Source organism: Neolamprologus brichardi, chromosome 9 (genome assembly GCF_056152115.1).
Source record: "Neolamprologus brichardi isolate AB-2024 chromosome 9, ASM5615211v1, whole genome shotgun sequence".
Classification (NCBI taxonomy): Eukaryota; Metazoa; Chordata; class Actinopteri; order Cichliformes; family Cichlidae; genus Neolamprologus; species Neolamprologus brichardi.
The window spans coordinates 27,127,353-27,152,171 of record NC_142112.1 but is presented as its reverse complement, the minus strand read 5'-3'; the positions used below and the strand labels follow the sequence as shown (position 1 = coordinate 27,152,171).

Here is a 24,819-nt window from a genome sequence, read left to right as displayed (position 1 = left end):
GATGAGTCATGAGAGCGTCTCGTTCATGAAAATAAAAACTGTGGTCCTCCGAGTCTGACGAAAAGCCACAGAGCGAGCAGCAGGTATATCTCTACGTCCAACTTTGTTGTAGCGTTTGTGTTGCATACATCACAGGATGCTCAGCAGGACTGCCATGATGACAACCACGCACATGAGGTAGTACTAGATTATAACGGAAAACCAGTCGTGGCGAGTCGATCCAAGTAGAAGTAGATGCTAATGGAAATCGTCTCTAGAGGATAGAAACAAAGTATTGTGCTAGTATTGATCCAATACCTTTACCAGCGCTGGTATCGATCTTATAAATATTTGGATCAATCCGCCCATTTGTTTTTTCTTATCATGAAAGTGTAAAATCCCTGCTTAAAAAAACACCTGTAGACAAAGGTTTACTGATTAGACTGTGCACTCCTTTGGAGGCTTTCATCTTTGGTATTACTAGACAAAACTACATTAGGTTTAACTATAAGTCCCTAAAAAAATATCTGCTTTCAAGATTTCTCATTATAAGATCATTTAATGCACGATTTAAAAATGTGAATGGTTTAAATGGCATTTGCATCATTTTAAATGCATTTCTTTAAAGTTCAAAACACGTTTGTGACTTTTACGAGTTCAAGGATCAAGTGAAACCGAAGCTCTTTGTGTTTGGACAAAGCTTCTAATAAAGTTTCTCCAGCTGTAACTAAATAAACTAATGAATTTGGCGAACAAGCACTCAGGCAGCATTATAGCAACATTATAAAAGAAGCAGCACAGTGTTGCTGGGACTGCCACAGTCTTCCTCCACTTCCTGTCACTGCCCCTGATGGGGCATTTACTCAGGAATCTAAATCTGCCAATCACATGATGAAGGCGTTGAGTCACCTTAAGCTTGAGTAGGTTGCTTAAAAGAAAAACAAACCTCCAACAACAACAGTCTGGGACATCACCTTTTGTCTTTCGAATGGAAAAACTAACAATAAACGGTCTTGCTTGTCCATTGAGGGTGTTTCACGAAAACAACTGGTGTAAATATGTCTCACACATCAGAAAACCTTAAAATAATAAAACCGACACCACCACATGATTGGTTGGTGTTAGACGTCAACGCGGCACAACACTGGTGTAATCATCAAAGGTCTGGCTCTAACCTGCCTAACCACTTTCATCACTACAGCCCACAGACACCCGCCAAATTAGCTTTTTTTTTTTTTTAATAAGCAGAAAGGAAATCAAAAAAGATGCACACAAACTCTAGGTTGCATTTTCCCCTTATCTTTTTAGTTTTATCTGAAATGATAAGCCAGTGAATGTGTGGTAACATCAGATTAAACTTATAGCTATGCCTTAAAAGCACTTAAATAACAGAGGATCTTGTCACGCTGACATATTTGGTGCTTCCATCATTGCCCTGTTATAGAAGCGTTACACGGTTCACACAGTGGTTGGCTCCCCAGGCAGCTGAGCGGTTGCTAAAGCAGGAAAGCCACGTGTCAGTGAAAATGTATTTCCAGCGGGTGACTGAGTGTTAAAAGGAATGTGGGCGAGGTTGTAACCAACACGACCCGGCTGGCACCGTGCCCCACTGCCTCTTCACGTGATCTCACCCCTATTTGCAGTTTGGTATCTGAGTGCAGCTGAGTGATCCCACCAGCAGAGTGTCATATGTACCTTTATAGTAAGCATTATGGAGAGGCTGGCGCTGCGAGCTCATATCTGGCTCTGATGGTGTACGGCACTTTCATTTATGCTCTGAGGCTATTTATACTTTATAAGCAGCAAACTAACCGCAGGTATAACACTGAGACATGCAGCCTGAATGACATTTCCCACAGTGACTTTGTTGCACTGCGGGAAATCCCATTCATCTGATGTTGAATAAACCAGGTCAGTTATTTGATAACAGTGGTGCTGGAAGGGAGTCACGTCTACAATAGGTCACATAGAGAACTAGTTGGCTGAGATCCACCAAAAGTCAAATTCTGTGCTATGAATTCTCAGCAGGGGCAGCAACGGTGGCGCAGTGGTTAGCACTGCTGCCTCACAGCAACAAGGTCCTGAGTTTGACTCCACCATATGTGTGGAGTTTGCATGTTCTCCCTGTGTTTGTGTGGGTTCCCTCCGGGAACTCCAGCTTCCTCCCACAGTACAAAGACGTTTACCTCAGTCTTATACGTGGCTTATAAAGTATAAATTGCCTCAGAGCATAAATGAAAGTGCCGTACAATTTGCAATTCTAAATTGTGTTGTCTGTCTCTCTGTGTTAGCCCGATGGATGGATGGACTAGTTAGCGCTACAAGCTGCACATTAGCTGTCAAATCAAACTGATCTTTTAAAAAGGCGAACATTCATTCATTCACAAGCTTCCAGCCTCACCGTGCAATGGAATTCCAATATGTTCTTCCAATATGCGCACTGCTTCTCTAATTAAATAAATAAACTAATTAGCAGAAAGCTATTAGAAGGTTTTACTTGTGTGTGTTATTTTCATCTTTCATGTATAAATGAAGGTCGTTTAGAAGATAGATTAATTCTCTATAATCAAATTTTAAGCCATTAAGGAGGCTTACGTTTGGTTGCGTGATGCCATAAGCTAGGTAACTTACTCTTCAGACTAGGACTCGCTACAATTGATTTCTTTGTCGCCATGTCAGAGATCATTTCTTTACCTTGTGACTCTGCTTTTAAAGGATTTACAAAAGCTAGAAAAGATCTCAGTCTAACAATTAAGAATCATTGCGTGCAGAAGAGTCGTGTCACTCAGCAGACATCTGTCAGCGCAGCAACATTATGTGTTCCTCTGCTGATTGTCTCTTTTGGGCGAGGACACCTCAAAGAGACATTATGCAACTCTCCCATAGTTTTCTGTTAAGGACTGTTTTAGTGCCGTGTCTCTTCATTATAATCTTTCTGATGCTACGAGTCCTTATGGTGCTCAGAGAAATAGCAGACATTCTTTTTTCCAGCCTGTTTCTAAAATAAAGACTATGAGATCCGATCTCTATTAAAAACAAAAAAGCATCAATTCTACTGTACTGTGCAAAATCCTTAAGCCAGTTCTCATTTTATATTTTCCTTCCAAGAAGCCAGACTTTCTTTCTTCTTCTCTGTGTTATTCTTTCTGTTGTTATTATAGTTCTACAGACTTTCTGAGGTTCCCTCAGAGTTTTTCTTTCATCCACCCTAACCATCAAAACATTATCAGAAACGGTCTTAGTGGAAGGGTGGCTGTCAAGAACCTATTCTTAAGAACAGGGAGCTCAAAATCAGTGGCAACAGGTATTATGGACTGATGAATCCAACTTTGAAAAATTGAAATTGTCGCCAGTATGGTGGAGGCTCTCTTATGGTTTGGAGCTGCATTTAAGGCAGTGGTGTCGGAGAACTTGTGATGGTAGTTTTCTCTAATTCCACTAATTCTGACATTTTGAGATCCCATGCAACAACACTGATCGCAAACACAGTGCCAATTCGGTAAAAGCATACATAGGTAGAAGAAGTGTGTTTCTTCTACCGCAGTGTGGGATCACCGTGACAGAGAACAGAGCAAAAAGAGCTTTGAATGTCCTTCAAGAAACCTGGAGAACTATTTCTAAACACTATTTAAAGAAGTTACAAGAAAGTTCTCCTAAGAGAACAAAGGTGGTCTTACAAAAAGACTTTTGAGTTCATCAGAACTGTACAAACTCTGCCTGATATCCTGTATTTGCAGATGCTTCAATAAATTGCGGCTCCAATTTCCCATTTTCCAAACAACACATCAAGAAATAAGAGGTGTCTCAAAACATTTGCACAGTACTGCATACCTACATAAAAGAAAATACATAAAAAATCATGTAAATTGCTTCTTCTTTGCTACATTTAAAGATAGTAAACAACAAAACTGTATCACAGCCAACATTTGGTGACAAACAGCTTTAATTCTGAGGTGATTCTGGCCCAGTCAGAGTCTGAAGTTGTGTTTTAATCCTTAATCTTTCCATAATTACGGATTATGAATTTGCCTCTGTTTTGACTCATGTCTTCATTTGTCTCAATAGGAACAGCTACTCATGTTTATCCACCTACACAGCTGCTTGGATCTCGCCCATCTCACTGGAGGATATTCAGATTCTAACACACTTCACAAATTGGTTGTCAGTAACTCGGATTTATGTTGATTTATGTTGATTTTCTTATTTTGCATATATACTTGGCTACACAGTTAATTAAAACGAAAAATCACAGACAAATCGAAGGCAATTGAATTTTCTTCCCTCGCATTCACCTAAGTTCATCTGCTTCATACTACCCGAACAAAACGTCTGCCCCTTAAAACTCATCCCACTCCAGCTGCTTAATGTCTCTGTTGTAACTTGAACCGACAGGAATGTAAAGGAGTGCCGATGCCAGCGCGATCTGCGACCTATCCATCACCGACAACAAGCTCATTACCCAAAAACCTCTTGAGCGGAGCTGCGAAACAGGAGGGCACCGGGGGAGGTGAAAGGTCTGACCTGGACTTTCCTGGGTTTGCAGGACCACCCCGAGCACAGCGAGATCTCAAAGCCAGACGAGAGCACTCGTCTCCTGATTCGACGTGACGTATATAATATTCACGTTTCAGATGCATAAGCCTCCCCGAGTGCAACAGGGGATCCTCAGCATCACACAGTGCTAAGTGACGCTGAGTTCAGGGCCAGGCAGTCCTCGAGAGCTCCAGCCTCATTAGCGATCTGTGTTTCCGAGATTCACCAACTGACGCTGACCGACAGCTGCTCCAGAGGAAAGCCAGCGGGCTGAGAGAGCGCTTCCTAAAAAGAAAAAAGAAAAAAAAATATCACCCTTTCACAAAGCAGAGGCTTCATCTCACACTGTGACGCTGTAATTTCAGTGGAAGTGTGCTACACTATCCTTTCTCTGCCAAACCAGAAATAAATTCGCTCGGACTTTTCAGCTGCTCTTTGTAATGAGTCAGCGTTGCTAATGTTTCCCTTCTCACAGAAAAAAAGAAAAGAAAAGGGGGACCACACATATGAAAAACTGTGGGCATTTCACTTAGCTCTTCCTGCCTCTCTTTGACTCTTATGAATGGGTACAAATGAGACCACAGGGAGGAATGAATGTGCCTTTTTCATATCTTTGAAATCAGCTCAATCAGATAGATACTAACAGCTGATGGAGGCAGTGTGTGTCATATCGAGCTGCTATGAAGTTCAAGGTGTAAGAAGAGAACCCCCAGCACCCGCCTTGAGCATCTTTTTTTCTTTACACGAGGAGCCAGTGAAGTCACCACAGCTGCTGCCTCTCTGCCACAGAGGCCGAGTGAAAGGTCGTCCCTCCAGCTGAAGGTTGTAAATTCAAGACGTAAAACGGGAAAGACGCGCCACTAAACAGGTGCAGGAGCAGAATGAATGGTCACCCGGGTTTTTTCCCCCCCCAATCTCAGAACGAGCAAGGACAAAGAGGGGGTGAAGCGGGCGTGTTCAGACTCAAGCAGCGATAGTCCTTCATGAAACCTTGGATTGTCTCATTTTGGAGCAGTACTTTAAAAAAGAAAAAAATCATCATAATAAAACAAAACCAAACATCCCTATCTGACACATACAGGAAACATGAGGTGTTCAGTGAAACCTTAGCTGAGTGATTTAAACCAAAAGGAAAAACCGTGGTGAGATATGACACCAGAGCTACATCTAATGAAAGTGATCATCAGTGTATATGGTAGTGATCGCGGTTGTATATTCCAGTGTGGACTGGAGCACATGAATAATGCATGAATGCGTATTTTGTTGTCGGGTGGGATTTTCTATCATTAATCTGCCTGCTGATCCACATTTATTTCCACGTTACTCGACAGCTCAGCGTCGTTACTCAAAGTCGGCCGGCGCAGGCTGAGATATTAGTTTGAGCTGTCCTTTGAAAATAATTTTGCACTGATAGAGATTTGTGTGGATAAACTGTAGCGTCTCTCCTTAAGGTGACATCTCAAACCGCATCTATCTTGTGTGAATATTAAGCACAAGGGTCTGCTGCGATCAGCCTGGATTCACTTTGATTAAAGTTTATTTTCTCTTCTTTTGCAGTTCATACGTGCAACCTTATTCAGCTAAAAGCCCCCAATTAGACGTTTGTGTCTCATGTACGATCACCAGTTTACAGCGTTTACTGCGATGCCCACCAACAGATCTGTCGTAACACCTCTACCTTAACTGCCTTCCATCTCCTCCCTTGACTGATTACCAGGTTGTGTTCAGGTGGAGGATTAGCTGAAGCAACACTAAAACATGGCGTGCAACTGCGGTTGTGACGTCACCGTTGGCGCGAAAACTAGCTGCTGCCAAGCGTCTCCCCACAGATGACACAGTCCAGTTGAGGTCGCTTGCACAATAATCTCTACTCACTATTTTCCGCTTTTCTTTAGGTGATGGGCCATCTTTCATGTGCCAAGCTGCAACTGCGAATACAGAAAAAAAAATGCATTCTCATCCAGGAGTGTCACACAGTGCCGCTGTAACGTGTCTCATCGTTACGAAAAAGACGTCTTATGTGTTGACAGCTGAGACAGAACTACTGTTTTTTAGAGAATGGCAGAGTTTGTGAGGTGGGTGGAGAAGCCAGGAGACGTCTCACTTCTCCTTTTTATCCACATGCCCATCTGTTCCTTCATGTGACTATTTTCTAAAACTCTTGCCATCTTTCAGTAATAATGTATAGTTGTCACAAAGCCCACAACACACTGGCGTAGGGGTTAATAAGCCGTACGCACTCCATACTTCAGGGATAAATCAGTCCAATCAAGGTGTCTGAATTTTCCTTTAAAAGTTCAGGACTAGAACTCATAAACAGAAGGTTTATTCTTTATCACCTGATTCGGGTCTCCATCTCTTCTCTAACTGCCAAAAATACTTTAAGTCTGCATTTCTTTTGAAAGGATTAATGCTCGAGTCAAGGTGCCCCTTCTCCAGACCAGCAGAATACCTGCAAAAGCTGCTTTAACATGCATAAACTGAGATAGCAGCCAACTAAAAATCTAATCTATTACTTCCAGTGAGTGCTTCACATGATGTTGGGATCAAATGAGGACCTTTTTATGCTTCAGGAAATGTTTTATTAACCTATTTTTATTGTGAATGTTAACTGAACATACGTGGATAATGCAGCAAACATCCGAGAATCTTTAAAGCCAAACTACCGATTTGGGGTCACCTAGAGGACGCCAGGTCATAATCTAACTTGACAAACCACTGGCTTTGTCCACATTGTGCTTTGTTTTACTGACTTCCTCTGCTAATGAGTACATTTGCGTGAAATTGTTCTATGACACAGTAGAAATAGTTGTAAGAGGGATATAATTCATATGGTCACGCTGATACTGTTCCCGGCGACATTCGTGGAATTTCTTCCTGTTTATTCTCCTTTCATCTCCACATCCAGTCATTAAGAAGCATCCTACACAAATCCAATAAAGGAACAACCAGCCCTCACATTAGCATGCTGATGCAACAGTGCTTATTTCCTGCCTTAAGAATGACACCATTATCATCCTCAGATAACCAGCAATAAAATTAAGTTTGGGTCTTTCCACTGCTTTTAGGCCCCTAATTTCCCCTAATGTCCTAACGTAGGAGAAACATGAACTTAAAGAGTTCAAACTTTAGAAAACGTTTTCATGAAAACTCTCCTTCTCACCGTCAGCTCTGACATTTTCCATGATGTCAGTTCTTCTGATTGACCTAACCGTGAACCATGTGATGCTTTAGATAATGAAGCTGCACCGTGTCTGATTTTCCCCAACGTCACGAGGAATTTCATGTATTTTTGTGCCCAGAGGGCAAAAGCAGCAGCAGCTGCTTCAGCCGGGCATGTTCAGGAAGACACGGGAATAAAGCCGAAGCAGTCAAGGCATGAATTTCATACCAATGTGACACATGACAAATTAACTTCACAAGAGATGAAAGATGTGATTACTCAGATTTTAATGACGAAGGATTGCTGCGGTAGCCAAAGGGGAGAAAAAAAGCATCTAAAGAAGCCACATGTGTCCTGATGTGAAATTTATGAATTGATAAAGCAGTAAAAATGTTAAGTTTAGCTGCACAACTTCCTCTAATGTAGCTCCAGTGTTTTTTAAGGGTCATGACCTTCTGACCGCACCGTCCGATAAGTCAATCAGTGGACTGCGTGACAGACTTTAGATAAAATGTGGAACATGCAAACCAAAAGCACACAAGCAAACAAATGATTGTTCATTCATTGATTTTATCAGCCACACATATGTGCAATGTATGTCTGCATACAGATTTACTATTAAAAATTTCCCGATGGCAACGGTATCAAAGGTTCTTCTTTTTTAAAAGATGACAGTTTTGGTTTTTCTCTAAGTGTGTAAAAGATCGAATGATTTTTAAAACATTTGTACATGTGAATTTCCCCAGAGTGCGAATAATAAAGTTTGCATCTATTGGGAGAAATTCACCTTTTCTTGGTTTCATTGTGTTAACCAGTAGGTTCAAACCTCCACCCAGGATTGGAGCCTCTGTTTGCCCCTCCTGACGTCTCCTCCTCACTGCCGTTTCTGCCAAATGAAAAGAAGCAGCTCGGCAGTCAGAGTGAATGTGATTCAGTGTGAGCAGCCTGCTGCCATCACTTTTGGTGCTGTGAGCGCCGTCAGCGTTCACTAGTTTCACTGTACCTTGTGTGTCTTGTGATGCTACTTTGACTGCGTGCAGTTAACCGTGCACACATCTAATTGGTCTTGAGGCAATCGATTTACTAATTTGTCTACTAGTTTCAGGAGACTGGGGCCAGGGATATATTTTCCCACCGTTTGTGTTACCACCTGGCTCATAAGACCCAACATAATATGGATAGCTCAAATAAAACATGGGTTTTATTTGAAATGACTTCATAATCTCAGCTCACAAATGTTTTTGGTTAGGTAAGGCAGGTGAGTTGAAGACCGAAGATTATAGCTATTTCTGGTTTATTCCTTTGTTTCGAGCACCATTTATTGGCCTTTAGTTCTCCTGTTTGCTGTGGGCTGTAACAGTGGTGGTGTTGGAGAGAAATCTACTCAAACCATGCTTCTGCTTTTTTAAATTCTTGTTCATTTTAAGATGCTGCTTGACGTGCTCTGAAAATAATGTGAAATTTCAGGCATGATTTTTTCTTTTGGGTCCGTTGGAGGCGTGGCCACATGCAGATGACTTTTCTCATTAATATACGAATGCATGTTTGTCTTACGTTTGCAGTGATGCGTCACAAATGCACAGATAACTACCCCAGCTGTCTTTTATCTTTCAGTTACGTCACACCATCTATACTTGAGAGGTGTGGTCATATTATCTCCACCTAAAAATGCTTCTACGTCACTTTTTGAATGCCGACCTTTGTTTGATTGTGAAAAACAGAAAATGTATTCAGGTTCACCTCATAAACTCAGAAATCTATGTCGAACTTTCACTAAAACATTTTTTTAATGATCACATTGCAAAACGTCCAGTCTTCAAAACTCCTTAAGACTCAAAAACAACAGATGAGGCGGATTGATGCTAAATGTATCCCATTTGATACTTCTACATCATTAATTTTTCCTATTTTGTCAGGTGAAAAATTGCAAATAACCTAAAAAATTATATAGATTTTAAACAGCTGGATGAAGAAAATATCACAAATTAAAACTCAGGCAAATTAATATTTTATTTCTTTTTTTAAAATTTGTTAGGTTTAATAGACAAAAGAATTTATGACTCGATCTTTTAACAAAAAAATATGTTAGATTGTGAAAAATAGTGGCAAATGCACACTTTGATGCAACTGGAAAAATGTTCACAATATGGAGATAAAATGTTAACTTTTAACTGAAATTTGCTCAATTTTATATAGATTTTTTTTTAATTTAGATGGGTTTTGTCTTTGTTGACAGATTTGAAGTAAAGACAAGACAGGAAACGAGGGGAGGATACGCAGCAAAGGGCCACAGGTTGGACACGAACTCGGGCCTCTGCATTTAAGCCATGGGGCGAATGTCACCCTGCTTGACCAGTTAGCTAAACTGGCACCAAAAAAATAAATAAATCATAATTTATTCAAATCATCTCACTGTCACCAACAAGCTGATCCAAACATTAAAGCAGTTATATCAAGCATCTGCTGGCGGTCACTCAAAAACCCTCATTCTGCTGCAAGCCTGCTGCTTTAAACAACAACCAATAACTAACCTGGCTTCACATGACGCTGGAGGCACTGCATTAATCAACAACTCAAGAGAAATGTGAAACAGGAAGCTCTGTGTCCTCTGTTCAACAATAAGGACACAGCTGTGATTAATTGCTGCCTCTTGACCACCGCGCTGCAGGTTTAACGGACACGTTACTTCAGCTTCTTTTATCCGACTTGCAGAAGCAGGAGCGTGTCCTCTCATTCACTTCTTCGGCCTCTTTTGAACTCTCTCGAACATGCAAGGCTAAATATTTACAAGTCGGCCTTTGCTTGTTTAATGTTAAAGGCACACTCACGCTGCAGAGTAAATGAATGAAAAAGCTGTAGACAAAACACCTCCAGCAGCTGATGAGTACCAGGCCACTTTACAGTTACCCACCGCCTCCCCACAGGTTCAACCTCCTTTTCAGGACATGAGAGACGGCGACCCCCGGGGAGGGGGAGTTTGTTCGGGAGGGGGCGCTCAGCGGAGAGGCGGGGCCCTGCTGACACTGCTGTCTCTGTGAAAGGAGGCAATCTGTGCATTTAGAGTTGGCTCAGGGCCAAAGAGATTAAACCGAGGTGGGCTAAACTGCCATCCGAGGGCATTACACACAAAGACGACGAGCTATATGATGAGCTGCGAGCACGGCGTTCATCAGGACACAAGAATGAAGGCATGCAGCACTGAGGTTTCTGGATTTTCTTTCTAAATTGGCTCTTTCCTAAACCCCTCCCCCAAACTATCCAATCATAGCTTTTATCAATGTATACAGTAAGTGGACACAGCAACTCTGCCAAGCATTTTATTAGCAGACTCACACTCAACATTTAGAGGTTCAAGGACGTCGTCTATTTCTACATTTTTGAAAACTCAAAAGAAAAAGTGTAAGAAAGTGATTAAAAGTTTTTTTTTCTCTGCTCTGTTACCATAATCTGCTCAGCTAAGTAGCTTACTGTCCACAAAGCACACACTTTTAAGTCCTCAGGAACAGAGCTGGTATACGCTGAGTTTGGAAAAGTGGCTAAACTAGCAGTTTTACTACAACATCCAAATTTCTCACGCGATGCAAACTGAACCCCCTCATTTAAAAAAGGCTGAAAAACTGTGAAATCTTTTTGAGGGTTGGTAACTCCAAGCAGTGAGTCCTTTGCTGATCAGAAGTTGCTCCATTTGGTTCTAAAATTTGGAAAGTCTAGATGACTCATATTATTTGTCCTTATTTGAGTTTGTGGCAGTAGCAGCACAGCAATAAACTAAAAAAGCTATTTCCCCTGAACTCCACTGAGCTGAACAGCAGGAAATGACAGCAGTCCTTGTTCTGCTATGCAGCCTCAGAGAGCTTGGCACAGCAGCAAGTGAACCACTTCTCACCTCCTGCAGGTTCTGGTTAGAGATTTCCAAAGCAGAACAAGGACTTCTGTAGATAAGAGGGGAGAGACTCTCTGCAGTGACATGCAGGACTACCGTAACAGTCACCAGGTCAGCCGAACAGTAGTGAAACACGATGCAAGAATATACCTGGGAAGCCCATCCAGGTAAAGTGAGAAGCACCACAATCATGTTGGTCAGAACCCAACAGAAACGATACTGAACATGCTCTACGTAACCAAAGTGCAGAGAAACGTGAAGCATGAGGGTACTCCAGGGTGGGTTTTGTTTTCTGGCCATCACAAAATTTTATTCCAATGAATCAGGAAGGAAGTATAAACCAGCTTTAAGTCAGTAAATCCAGCTTTCATTCAATGTTGTTCACATTTCATTCTGCAACACCAAGAGAGTAAAAGATGGTCCTGGAGTTTAAGCAAGCGCCTTGAATTTCCTTTATTTTTTTGTTTGATTTTATTCAACTTTAAGTTCCTATAACACAAATAATTAAAGTTTTTATAACCACAGGTATAGTTTACAGCAGGCATATGTCTCTACCACTAATCTGATACCTGTGCATGCATTTATGTATGTAATACAACTTCCACCTCTTAAAAAACAAAGGAATGGTGAATATGTTAAGCTGCAGGAGATCAAGTGCCCTCTCTACTCTTAGGATCCTTTTAGATATCCTCCTGAGACCCGAGCTCTTGTTTGGGTTTTTGATTAGTTGGACTTGATAAGTTTAAAAACTAAACATCACGTTTGAATAAAAAGTTGTTGTTGTTGTTTTTAATATTATGCCCTAATATGGGCACAAAGGCTAAAAGAACACAATGAAGTTTGAGGTACGGAAAAGCCCAAATATAATGTCCCCAAATGAGAATGCAGGCTCTATAAAACTTATAGCTAGGGCTGGATCAGGTGACCCTGAACAATCCCTCAGTTATGTTGCGTCTCAGGTTCCTGGGGGGACTTCCCATGATGCACTGAGCACTCCATGCATCTCTTCTCACCCTGTACTGCTCGTCGTTAACTTTTTTTATACTCATTCCTGTAGCGTGTATGTCTTGCTCTCCTTTTTTCCCTCATCTCTAGAGCCTGGTAATGAAGTTTCTTCCTGTTAAAAGGGAATTCTTCCTTCCCACCTTCACTAAGTTCCTGATCAGTGGATTGTATATTGCTACAGAGTATTTATCTTCTAATATTAAGTGCCCTAAGGCTGCTGTGGTTTGGCAATAAACAAATAAAACTGAATCAAACTGAATATGACAAGCTTGGCCATTTTTTGTTTTTGGCTAATGTGTGAAACTTTAATATTACAAAATTGACTGATACCAACATCTGAGGACAAGATGAAGAAATTATTAGCAAAAGGTCTTTTTAAAGAGAATTTTTAAACAAAAGGGTATTTTTGTTAAAATATGTTTAAAAACATAAAAATTCCACATTTCATGAGTGTGAAAGAAGAAAAGTAGTGTTTGTTTTCAACATAGTATAAGAAATAAAAGCAGGGAGATGGATTTCCCTGGATGTTTTTTGTCTATCCTTGACTCACAGTTTTTTTTTATATAAATATGAAGACTTTGGTGTTCCTGCAACTGAAATAACAACTGAAAAGCAACACAGCTAAATAGCACTTCTGTGAAAATCTGACTGCATTTGAAGCGTTTAAGCTGCTTCCTTCTGCAATAAAGCAACAAAACTGCCTCTGTGACAGTTTTTTTTTTTATCTCAATCATTTGGCAGCTTAAAGAGTTGCTAAAATGGGTGAGAATTTGAGAGTTTTGGTGATATTTAGAATGCATGCTGCAGGAAAGAAGAAAAGGGGGAGGGGGGTAAGACAGAGGACAAAGGCATTTGAGCAGTGAAGGGACTCTACTCGCTTGTTTTTTTAATCCTTAATCAGTTTACATTGGGAGATGCTGCTAATTCTCCATAAATGAAGCATCTGTTTCTCTTGCCAGTAACTCGAAAAAGTGCCAAGATCAGTCAGAGAGTAGCAAGAGTTTAACCTCGGGGGTAAATGATCGATGGAAGTAAGCTACTAAACACGATCAGCTGTTGGGGTTTCACCAAATCTGTCACGAATGCTTTGGACACGGCTTATCAAAGTAAACCAACACATCAAAGAGTCTTTTTCTTTATGTGCTGCTGTTAAAACAGCTATAAAAAAAAAGAGAACTTCCTTTACAACCCGGGGCTTCGTGTAATGTTACAGTGCAACTGAGCAATCTCACACATAAGAACAGCAATCTAATCTGTGGTGAATCAGCAGCAACTGAAAAAAGTCCCAGCCTGCTTCTCTACGATAGTGAAAAGAACAACAGCCATCAGCAGGAAGAGGAAACAATGTCCAATGTCACCACGGGAGGATGAGGCACGCTCAATTCTCCAAATCCGAGTGTGAAACAAAAGATCCCATTTGTACGTTTACAACAATTAATGGGGAGTTTTAAACCGTCGCCTTGATCCGAGATGTGCACAATTTCTCGTGAATCTTAGACAAGCGCGGACAATCTGCTGTGTGAATGAAAGGCTCACGAGACGTGGCAGAGCACAGACGAGGCATTTTTCCAGCCTGGTGCTGAATTTGTCTCATTTGGCAGAACCTGATGATTAGATTCACAAGTCCATAAATGTAATCAGACAAAAAAAATCTGGCACGCATTAAAAATACTAAATGCATTGAAAACTGTGAGAGTTGGATGGCTGATGGAGCAACTTACTACTTTCAGTGCACCTGCAACATAGCCAAATTCTATTCATTAATTAATCCTCGGGGACAGAAAGTGTCAGTCTTTACAAAGAAAACTGCAAGCATGTTTGGATTACATACATTAAAAGCTGTTTACTTGTCACCATGTAGGAAATAAATGTATATCTTTACATGATGTCTGTAAACACACAGTTGTGAGTTTATTACACTCCATCATGGTGATGAATGTGTTTGTTTGAATTTATTTTGTATTTTCTGTTATCCACACATGGTCAAACGTATGCATACAGGCTCCAATATATAAAAACACCCCTACCAATACTGTCCCTTAGCAACCAGACGCTTTGACAGTCTACTATAATGCTGGCTGGATATTTGACCACTCTTCTTGGCAGAATTGGAAAAGTTCCTTTTTAACTGGTTTGGTTTCCTGGCACAGACTCGGCATTTAAGAGTAGTCTTAGCTTGCTTTACTCATTCCTAAACCTGTTCTGATATATGTTTGGGAACATCCAGCTGTGTCCAAGTGTCAACGATCTAGCTGTATATTTGAGGTGACGAAGAATTTGGAGGTGGTTTCACCAAATTTGTCCTTCGTTATTCCATCCACTTTGTGAAATTTATCAGTACCACTGGCAGCAAAGCAGCCCAAGAGCATCATGCTACCACCACCATGCCTGAAGCTGGTACAGTGCTCTACGGTTTGAAAGCTTCAACATTATTTCTCCACATATGCCTCATTGTGGTCAATTATCTTCATTTTCATCTTGTGATGTAAAACTCTTCTCCAGAAAGCATTTGGCTTGTCGGTGTGAGCAGCTGCAAATTTCAGTCAACCATGAGGGTGTCGACTTTGGAGCAGGGGCGTCTTTCTTGGTTCTTGGTCGGCTCCTGGCTTCACTGTGTGGACAGTGATGCTGGTGTGGACTGTGTTTCAAAGCTGTGTCGGTCCCAGGAAATCAACACATCTAAATGAACTCTACCAATTCTGTCATGAAGAGTGGTCAAAAATCCAGCCAGAATTAGGCTGGACGCTTGTTGGTGGCTACCAAAAGGGTCTGGCTGAGGTGTAACTTGCTAAGGGACGTTGAATGAAACATTTATGGGAATGCTTGTATACATCTATACTTTTGACACTGTGTGGATTAGAGAAAATATTTAATAAATTAATAAATTCAAACATGCACCCTCTTGTTTTTTAAAAGATGTAGAATCTGTACAATGACTCTACCCTGGAAAAGCAGTTCAAAGAAATCAGAAAAAGCCCCAGTTTACCACACGATGAGTGTATAAACGTCTAAACAGCTATATTTGCATATGACTATGTAGAAACTGCACCAGAAAAAAAATTTGGTAACAGAAATTTTCTGGTTTCTGTTTAAAGTCTCAGTTCATTTCGCAAATGGTGCTAATCAGGGCCTGGTTGAATGCAGCAAAATGGTAACTATGGAGTGTGGCAGGCTACGGTGCCATCGTAATTTAATTTTCAAATCAGGACTTTTCTTCTTGCTGAATTTACAAGTAATGATCAAAGAAAACACACAGAAATCGTGTCCTGGATATTTGATGCTTGCATGAGAAAATCCTCAAAACGGTCCATGAGCAGACGAGGGGACGGCTTCCCTGAATTAAACGAACCCCTTCTAAGTTTCAATCAGTAATTTGAGAACAAACAAAAACTGTTTGTTTCAGATTCCCACATGTGAATATTCGCTCTTCCTTTGAGCTTTGAGTCTCATTTTAAATATTTTATTTATTACCTGAAATCAAATATTAAAAAATTTGTAATTTGTGGCCTTCATTTTCATAACCCATTATTAACCCCACTCAGGCTATGTGATATCATTAGGTAGCTTATTGTGATCCAAACATAATCAGTTTACCAGCATATGTGATGGAAGCGGCAGTAAATCCTTCTTTTTAATGAGCAGGAGTCAATGATTTTTATATTCATATTCAGGGTGAGCGCTTGACTATTCTGTGCCCAAGGCACAACTAGGATTTATCCATTTTTTTCTGCCACTTGCCCAATTCAGCGTAGCAGGGGGGTTGAAGCCTGTCTCAGCTGTCATAGGGTGAGAGCAGAGTACACACTGGACATGCTGCCAGCCAATCGCAGCACTACACTAGGATTTAATGTCTTAATTAATGTGTTAAAGTGTTCCCCATTATGAGGGATTTTATTGTTTGTCTATTTTGTGCTCTACAAGTGTAAGATATGCAGTGCCTGCTATTTCAGAGTTAACTGATACTAAAATAAGATAAATACTTTACTGATGCTTTAAATATCTTATTGTTTATCATTTCGTGTAGAACATGATAAGGCAGTGATGATGATGTTGGTTAAAGCGGAGCTGGCAGATCATCACTGAACCTCTGAATGCTAATATGACATTCATCGATCACGTCCAGTAACTAAAAGGCATCAGTGGTAACTGAATGGCATTTCAGATCAGTGCACCCCGACAATCAGTCAAGCCAGTATTAGCAGCTAGCAGTTCAATTCATTTTAATTATGTAGCGCCAAATCACAACCGAAGGTGCTTTATATTGTAAGGTAAAGAAACCCAGACAATCAGACAACCACATTTAAGGAAAAAAATGGTGACAGTGGGAAGGGAAAACTCCACTTTAACAAGAAGAAACCTCCAGCAGGATAATGACAAAGTATCATCTTTTCAAACTACTGGAACATCTGAGCTTCTTCGGTTATAGAAAAGCGGTAAAAACAGACACAATCGAACACTCGTGTCTTCATCACAGCTGCGGCACCAACAGCAAAACATGCCATTTTACAAAAAATGAGATTTGCACAACCTCCAGAAACAGCAGCAAGCAACAAAGGACATGAACACCTTGGTCAAATCACACTACTTGCGGGAAGAGACGGTCACTTGAAGAACTCCATTATAAATAAATGTGATATGGGAAAACGCTTTAACATCAAATGTGGCAGGTACATGACATATTTCCTGCATCCATCTCCAGTAACAAAACTGCCTTTATAAAAGTTTCCTCTCATGTTTTTCAGAGTAGAGGTATAACCTGTGGGGGAAGATAAGCTTTCCAAACCTTATGCTGAGGACAAAGTCAAAAAGCTTAAATTTTTTTTTTAGTTTTGTTTAATTATTAATTCTACAAATGCAGTTTTTACATTTCAGTGACCTTTAAAACGGCAGATTTGACTCTCTTCCCATTCATTCAGACAGGCAGCTGTACATAACACTGTATTATAAGAACTAAAAACATATGGACTCATATATTCCCTCTATGTTACTCATTATAAATGAGCGCTGCACCCGAAGTCTAACCTTGGCATAAAAAACCCTGCATTCGAGGGTCTGTTTAACAACAACACACCAGCAGATATGTCATTCTGTCTGTGCGTCATGCTCCAGCAGAGTGAAGGCTGAAAAGGGAAAGAGGAAAACCTGCTGCAGTCAGACCCGAGGATATCGGACTAATGAGCCGTTGTTTTTAAGAGTATCTAGTATCTTCGTGAAGGTGGACAGGTTACAGAGGTCACCTGTAGGTTAGGTGGCTCTGCGCAGGAACCTGTTCACTGATTAAGATGAAGGATGCTGAGGACATAATACAGGAGAGGTGTAAACGAGCCAGGGGCCCTGGGGGGCCCATCTGTTGTGGGCAAATAAACGGGGAATGGGAAAACAGCGCTGTTCTTCCCCCCTTCGAGGCTCAGCAGACAGCTCCATTAATCAGGAGCAGGATGAGCCTGCTGTGAGCTCCAGTGACAAGTCAGCAGCAGCACAAAATCCCCTCCTGCTCCTCACGCTGTATCTCCATTAGAGACGGGAGGTGTCAGCTGGCTGCCACTCCTGTTCCTCTCTAGTCACTATCAGTGTTTTCACAACTGTCCTCCAAGAATAACAGAAAAAAAAAGCAAACCATGAGGAGCGTAACAATTTACAGGCTGCCATTAATCCCAACTAAAAATAAACATTTGTTTAAGGAGCTTCTTCCAATCCAGCCAAACAAATGACTGCAAACCCCACATTTATATAAGGTTTGGCAGTGCTACAGTAACAAGTATGCATACACAAGAAATCAATTGACTGTAGTGTGATGTCCAGAAATTTTTCTATTAGTTTTTCTATTAATTACAGGAGCAAGATGAGTGTTGGTTCAGCTAGTTTCTACGAGTCATGCAGATGCACTTTAGGCCTGCTAGTAACAATTACTCACTTTTCCTATGAGATTTCATATTATTGTGAGAAATTTCACACTATTGTTTCTCAGATACCTACAGCCTCAATTTAAATGGAGAACCAATGGTCAACAGTCCAAACCCCAACTATAATAAACATGTGACTAGAAACAGAAGATACTGTGATGTGGCAGAATTTGGCATTTTTAGTTCACTGTAATAACATGAAAACATTGCAACAAGCTAGTTTGTGGAATATCTACAAGGAAAGAAATTTCACAATCAACTTTGTGGGGATAGGTTGATTGATTAATCTAAATTGCCCATAGGTGTGAATGCGGGAGTGAATGTGAGTGTGAATGGTTGTCTGTCTTTGGCGACGTCCACACTAATGCGCATCGTCTTCTCTTCGTTTTGGCCTCCCGTCTACACTGAGACGGCGTTTTCCTCAAGGAAAAAAGCTGCGGTTTGGAAACACTCTTGAAAACGAATACATTTCTGTCCCGTCGCAATGTGGGCGCTCAAAACGCAGACTTTCTAAAACGATGACGCATTTGATGCAGTCATGTGACCAATTAAACAAAGATAGCGGAGGGCATTAACATCAGTTGTTTGTTTGCTCTCAATTTTGACAGCCCTAAAAATGATTAATATCAGTTTGTACATGCTCCAGATAGCTTTTCTTCAAATTCTTTAATTCTCACTCGCGTTTGCGCATGAACAGGACTGGAACATAAGCGTTTTGGGCCGTTTCAATGTGGACGCACAACTCTGTGAAAACGACTGAAAACGCTAGTGTGGACGCGCCGTTTTCAAATCTATCCAGGCACCATGTCAGGTTATTTTCAGTGAGACCACTAAAAGGTAGTTTAGAAATACACCAATCAAATTCATAAGAATGTGTTACAAGTAAAGCATTTCTTTTTTTTCCTCTCTGGTTGGCTTTGCAGTCATTAAAGCCGAGACAGCAAGGATTTCCCCGTCTCCGCTACAATCCTGTCACATTAGGGAATGCTGTGCAGCGTACTTGCATCTGAGAGGCCTTTAAATGATTATTCAAATCTGACTCGTTAGTATTTCATCTTCTCACCGCCACCACTAACTCTCAGACTTCTGTAACGCTGTGCTATTTCCAGCTCGAACACGGCCTTGGCCCCAGTTGGCAAACACGTCTCCTGCATCTCTAGAAGTAAGATAAGACGTGTCCCCTCAACACAGCTTCAGTAGGGAGAGGGGGAGGGGTGAGAGGGTGCAGGCGGAGATAGTGGAAAGATGGAGGTGCACTTTAATAGTATGATTCAGCAGAGGTATCAATTCCCACAGATGGCAGGCCGGCTCCTATTGACTTACATAGGAGGGGAGTAAAGAGGCAATCAAAACCACCCCAGGGACGGACAGTCAGCACATCAAAAGGGAGCCGGATCACAGTGCCTGAGGCTCCCCATCAGACCTGAGTGGGAAATAAGGTGAATGTGCTCGAAAATACCACAAAATTCAGTCTACAGGTTTCATTTAAAGGCCATGCTTATTGATAAAACCTTTAAATGTCACTGAAAACACTAACTTCGACGGAAGTTAGCTACTACCTTGCCTCAAGCCTTCACCACCTCCGAGTGATCATCCAGACTGACAGCTGGAGATCCTGAGCGACAACCTGTCTCGAAAGGTAGTGAAGACGAGGTGTCAGAGTCCTGTCACACCTAAGCGCAGTGTGCGAGCCACAGACATGCTCGTGCTTGTTACTGGAGACTGGCAGCTTTCACCCTGGCTTTAAAAAAAACACCAGCGTGTGAGAAAGGTGTTTCCACGTAAAGCTAAAAAGCCTGCCGCTCCTCTCACCTCTTTACTAAAACAACTTTTCATTTGGCGAAGCACGCGTTGACAGTACGCAGGTTAGCGACACTGTGGGAGTGAAACTACATTAACCTTCTGCGAGGACTTTTAATCAGTCTAATGAGTGTTGCCAGGCAGACAGCAGCTGACCTCCAACCCCTGATGAGCAAGTGATGGAGAGAGTTGGCACTGGCAAGACACCATGAATATTTCATTAGCAGTGCTTTAATGATCATTAAACTGCACCGTGAACTCAACACGTGTTACACCGCCCGCTCCTCTGTGTCATAAATGGATGTCAAAGCTGGATGCTGTAATCTGATTGGCTTTTCATTGCTGTGGGAAATAAAACATCTGTACAGCATGAGGATGTTTAAGTTGCAAAGGGCATGGATCAGCATATAAAACTGTATTTTGGTATTTTTTCGCCTTTCAGTAAGACAACAGAGAGAAATAAAGCACAGTGATGTTTTACACCAACTGCTTACCACATGATTATCCAGAAAATACTTCATATAGAATTTAAATAAGTTACCACCAATAACCACAACAAGCGTAGCTATTACGTTGTTTTATGTTAATTTGCAGGAAAAAAACTCTACAGTCATTCATCTGGTCTTAGTTCTTTCCACATGCAAATGTATATTGACCGCAATCATTACCCAGCCTAGTTGCATTTAATGTTTTTCCGTGTGCCAGACGGCATAAGCTGCTGTTCCAAGTTGCTTATAACACCTGCAAAGCAAAGCCATGCATTCTGGCCATCTCATGGAAATGTCTCAGGAAGATTTGCTCTGACAGTAAGCACCAAGGCCACCTACTTTAATATCAAAGATGAAAGAAAGAAAATTTAATGTGTGGGCTGCTATTAACAAGTTTACAATAATATGAGTAAATGATAATGCTGTTGAGATGTACAGTGCAACCATCAGTGAGCTTTATGATGGTCAATAATGAGGCTACAGACAGTCATTTTACTGAAAAATAAGGTTATAAGTCCCTGACTATTCCAACCTGAGAGACAACACACCATTGTTCAGCTGCAATGCTGTCACATAATATGCAACTGCACATTTCTGGCTTTCTATAATGTGGTATTTTTGCACTTGTTACCTTTTAACACCATCTGCTTCTGCTTGTGATCCATTGAAGTGTATTATTTTAAGCTCATTTCAGACACTGGGCACATACCAGTGCGTGTTTAAATTTCTGTCATAAATATGCCACTTTTCCTTTAATGTTCTTCATGTCTTCAATTGCAAACCCACTAAAGTAATTGAGAAAGCCAATTCATCTGCAGGTATTTGCCAAAAATAAAAAGACTGTTAACAATGGCTCAAGCGGTGCTTGATGTTTGGTTCTCTTTGGCACTTTCACTATGAGCACGCAGTTAAAGACAGTGTTTGGTCATAATGGCTTGCACCACTATATTGGCACAAACACCTCATACCAACTGTCAGGCACGGTGGTGGAGGGGTGATGATTTGGGCTTGTTCTAGCCACAGGACACCTTGCAGTCTTTGAGTTGAACATGAACTCCTCTGTATCCCAAAGTATTTTAGAGTCATATTTGAAGGCACCCGTCTGACAGCTGAAGCTTAGCAGTAACAGATCCAAAGCACAGTGAAAAATCTCCAACAGAATTGCTGAAAAGGAAACGACTCGAGGCGCTGCAATGGGCAGACCGCAACCTGACGGACGTCCATGTTAAAAGAGCTGTCCATAAATGAATGCCTGCAAACCTCAATGAACTGAAGCAACGCTGTGAAGAAGTGGGCCAAAATTCCCCCAAAGTGATGTGAGAAAGTCATGAAGTCATATAGAAAGCCATTACTTCAACTCACTGCTGCTAAATGTGCTTCTAACAAGTTACTGAAAACTGGGGTGTACAGGGAGTCCTGTGAAAGCCTTCTTTATCACAGGTCTCTGTGTGGGCTGGAGTCAGTGATAACTACCCCCTCTCCTTCCACGCAGACTCAAAGAAAGACCTATCTTCTGCACTGCAAAAACAAATGTGTTAGTCTTACTACACAATAGCAGCAAAATTGTTAAAGTAAAGTGGTTTTGTGCCTTTTATTGTTGTTTAGGGCACTCTTACAAACCTTCCAGGTGAACCAAGGAATTTGCCTACATGTTAATGGAACTATTTGATATGTAAATATTACTGGATCCCCCAGAAACTACAGCTGGATTCATGAGGTGGCGTGTTCGCTGTCCGCTCCAATCTGGGGATGGCCCGTTTGCCTGCAGTGAGCTCTGGTGCCAGATGGAGGGGGTCTACAAAGTATGTAGTACGGTGGGTCTGTGGGCCACTCTTTGGGTCTCAGTGCTTTTGTTGGCCTGAAGGCAAAGTTACACCATACAAAGAGCTGAGGTGAAACCAAATGGCCCACTTACCAACCACCCTCCAAACGCTCACGTCATCTGCTTCTAGCAAAACACAGTCAGGATTTTCTACGACTGCACGGGAGCGTTTCTGTCCAACCAGAATTGTGTATGTGAACAGACACATTTGAGAGACAATAAAACCGTTTTACTTAAAAGCAACCCGGAAGCCGAGGTGTTCAGGTACTGTGCTGAGTGGCTCAGCTTGTTTCTTTTCTGAAGTGATAAAATACTTTAAAACAAAATAAATAAGCTTTAAATAATCTGGGACTGAAGCTTTTAAGAACTTGGGTTAAGGCCACCAACAGCGGCTCCTTGTGCTTATGACAATACTGTTAAGACATGCCCAATTACTCATTTTATTTGACACGAGCGTCACCAGAACGCATGTGGGCTTCAGCTTTAAATACTACAAGCAAACAAAAGGTGTCTATTCGTCTCCCGCTCCACCTCGCCTCTGTCAGCTCAACAAAGGAATTCTGAAAGCGGCTCATTAAATGTGTAGGCATGTTTCCTTTCAAACGCAAGACCTTCCACAGCACAGTGGCAGGACACATAAACACAGAATGTAGGTCAGTCAAACAGTTTGCGTCTGTTCTCTCCCTCCACGCCTGAGGTAAGCTGACAGCAAAACCAAACACATTGTTTGCCGAATGTGACTCATCTCTCCAGGAGAACCTGGGAAAGTGGAACAAGGTTCACCTCCTGCTCCCTGAAGTTGCTGAATCTACCAACGTCTACCTGTTGATGTGACTGACAGCAGCCAAGGTTCCCAGGACCTCCTGGGTGTGTTTACATCCGTGTATCATTTAGGGGCATAAACGATGTCGGGCTGCTAGCGTTGAGCGGAAAAATCAGAAAGAGAGGTGTGTCATGGGGGAAAAAAACATTCAGTGACTCACACACATTAAAAAAAGCAGTATGTTGAGTTTTCTGTTTGATATAAAAGCTGCAGCTGTAAGAGTCTGGCGTCTGTGCCAAAGCTTCAATGAAACTCTGAAATGTGTAAAAAAGAAAAAAACTTTTCAGTCTTTTAAGGGACTTTTTAAATAAACTCCTCGAATTCATGGTGGATTTCAAGAGTTGACAGATGAAGTAGGTCCTAACTGGATATGCTGCTTTAATACTAGAAACTATTTTAAAAATTTGAAGCCTTTTATTTAAACATTTAAATATCAATGGGCAGAAGCTGCTTTAAAGTAAGAAGTGTTTCCGGAGGCAAGAGCATTAAGCAGTTTTCTCAAATATTTTCACATGACATGGACTAATTATGCTGAGGAATAGTATTGTTCTGGTGGGAAGAAATGTTGATAATAAAAGATACATATGTGTACATAAGTGAATACTGTAAACAGAGTTGACACAAAGAATAAAGCCTAGATTAAAGTATAAAAAAAACGGGCGTAGCCACTAGTGTGAGAACTTAGTTAACAAGCTACGTGCATAGACTTTATGAGGCATGCACAGACACACATATAAATAAAAGAAATACCCAAATAAATGTAAAAAACAAACAAACAAACACTTTCACTCACCAAAACTGGACCACACACTATATGAATAAACATTTAGCATAACTGACTGCATAAAAACCCATGTTAGCAGTCAAAAAAGGCAGAAGGCACCAAAAGCTGTATCAGCTCAGGAGCAGAGCCGGAAGGTAGGTGGTTCCATCCACACCTCACTCAATCTGCACATCAGAGTGCTTTTGGAAGCATCGGAACCTCGTGCTATCCATCAGAGTTTAACAGTGTGTGTGCTATCGTTAGAAAGCATGTATTTATGTGTATGGATAATGAGGTGTGTAGTAAAAAAATGCTTTGACTGTTTAGTTGGAGTAGAAAAGCTCTATATAAGTACCAGTGGCTCAGTGCTGCAGAAAACAGATGTTCTGATGGTGGAGATCTTAATCATTAATAATAATTCAGTGTCCAGACTAAAACTCCCATATTTTTTTTTAATATTACTACAATTTAAATAATGTATTTATATTTATATTAATCTAAATAAGACTACTAAAGCCTTTAAATAAATATGGTGTGGTGCACCCCATGCCCCCCCCTTTAGACTCGGCCCTGCTTTTTGCAGGCATCACTACAGTAGAAAAAGTGGGACGGCTTTCAGAAAACTGCCAAACTACATTGACAGTTCTGCATATATAC

At 41.1% G+C, this 24,819-nt stretch overlaps 1 long non-coding RNA gene across 1 annotated transcript in view; it reads right to left on the bottom strand.

Moving 5' to 3' along the window:
- LOC118454516 (uncharacterized) overlaps nucleotides 1–24,819 on the bottom strand; it is a 35,573-nt gene that overhangs the window by 2,829 nt on the left and 7,925 nt on the right. Inside the window, exon 2 of the long non-coding RNA XR_004843771.2 lies at nucleotides 4,501–4,797. This is a non-coding gene — a long non-coding RNA (uncharacterized LOC118454516). The remainder of the gene's footprint in view (nucleotides 1–4,500; nucleotides 4,798–24,819) is intronic.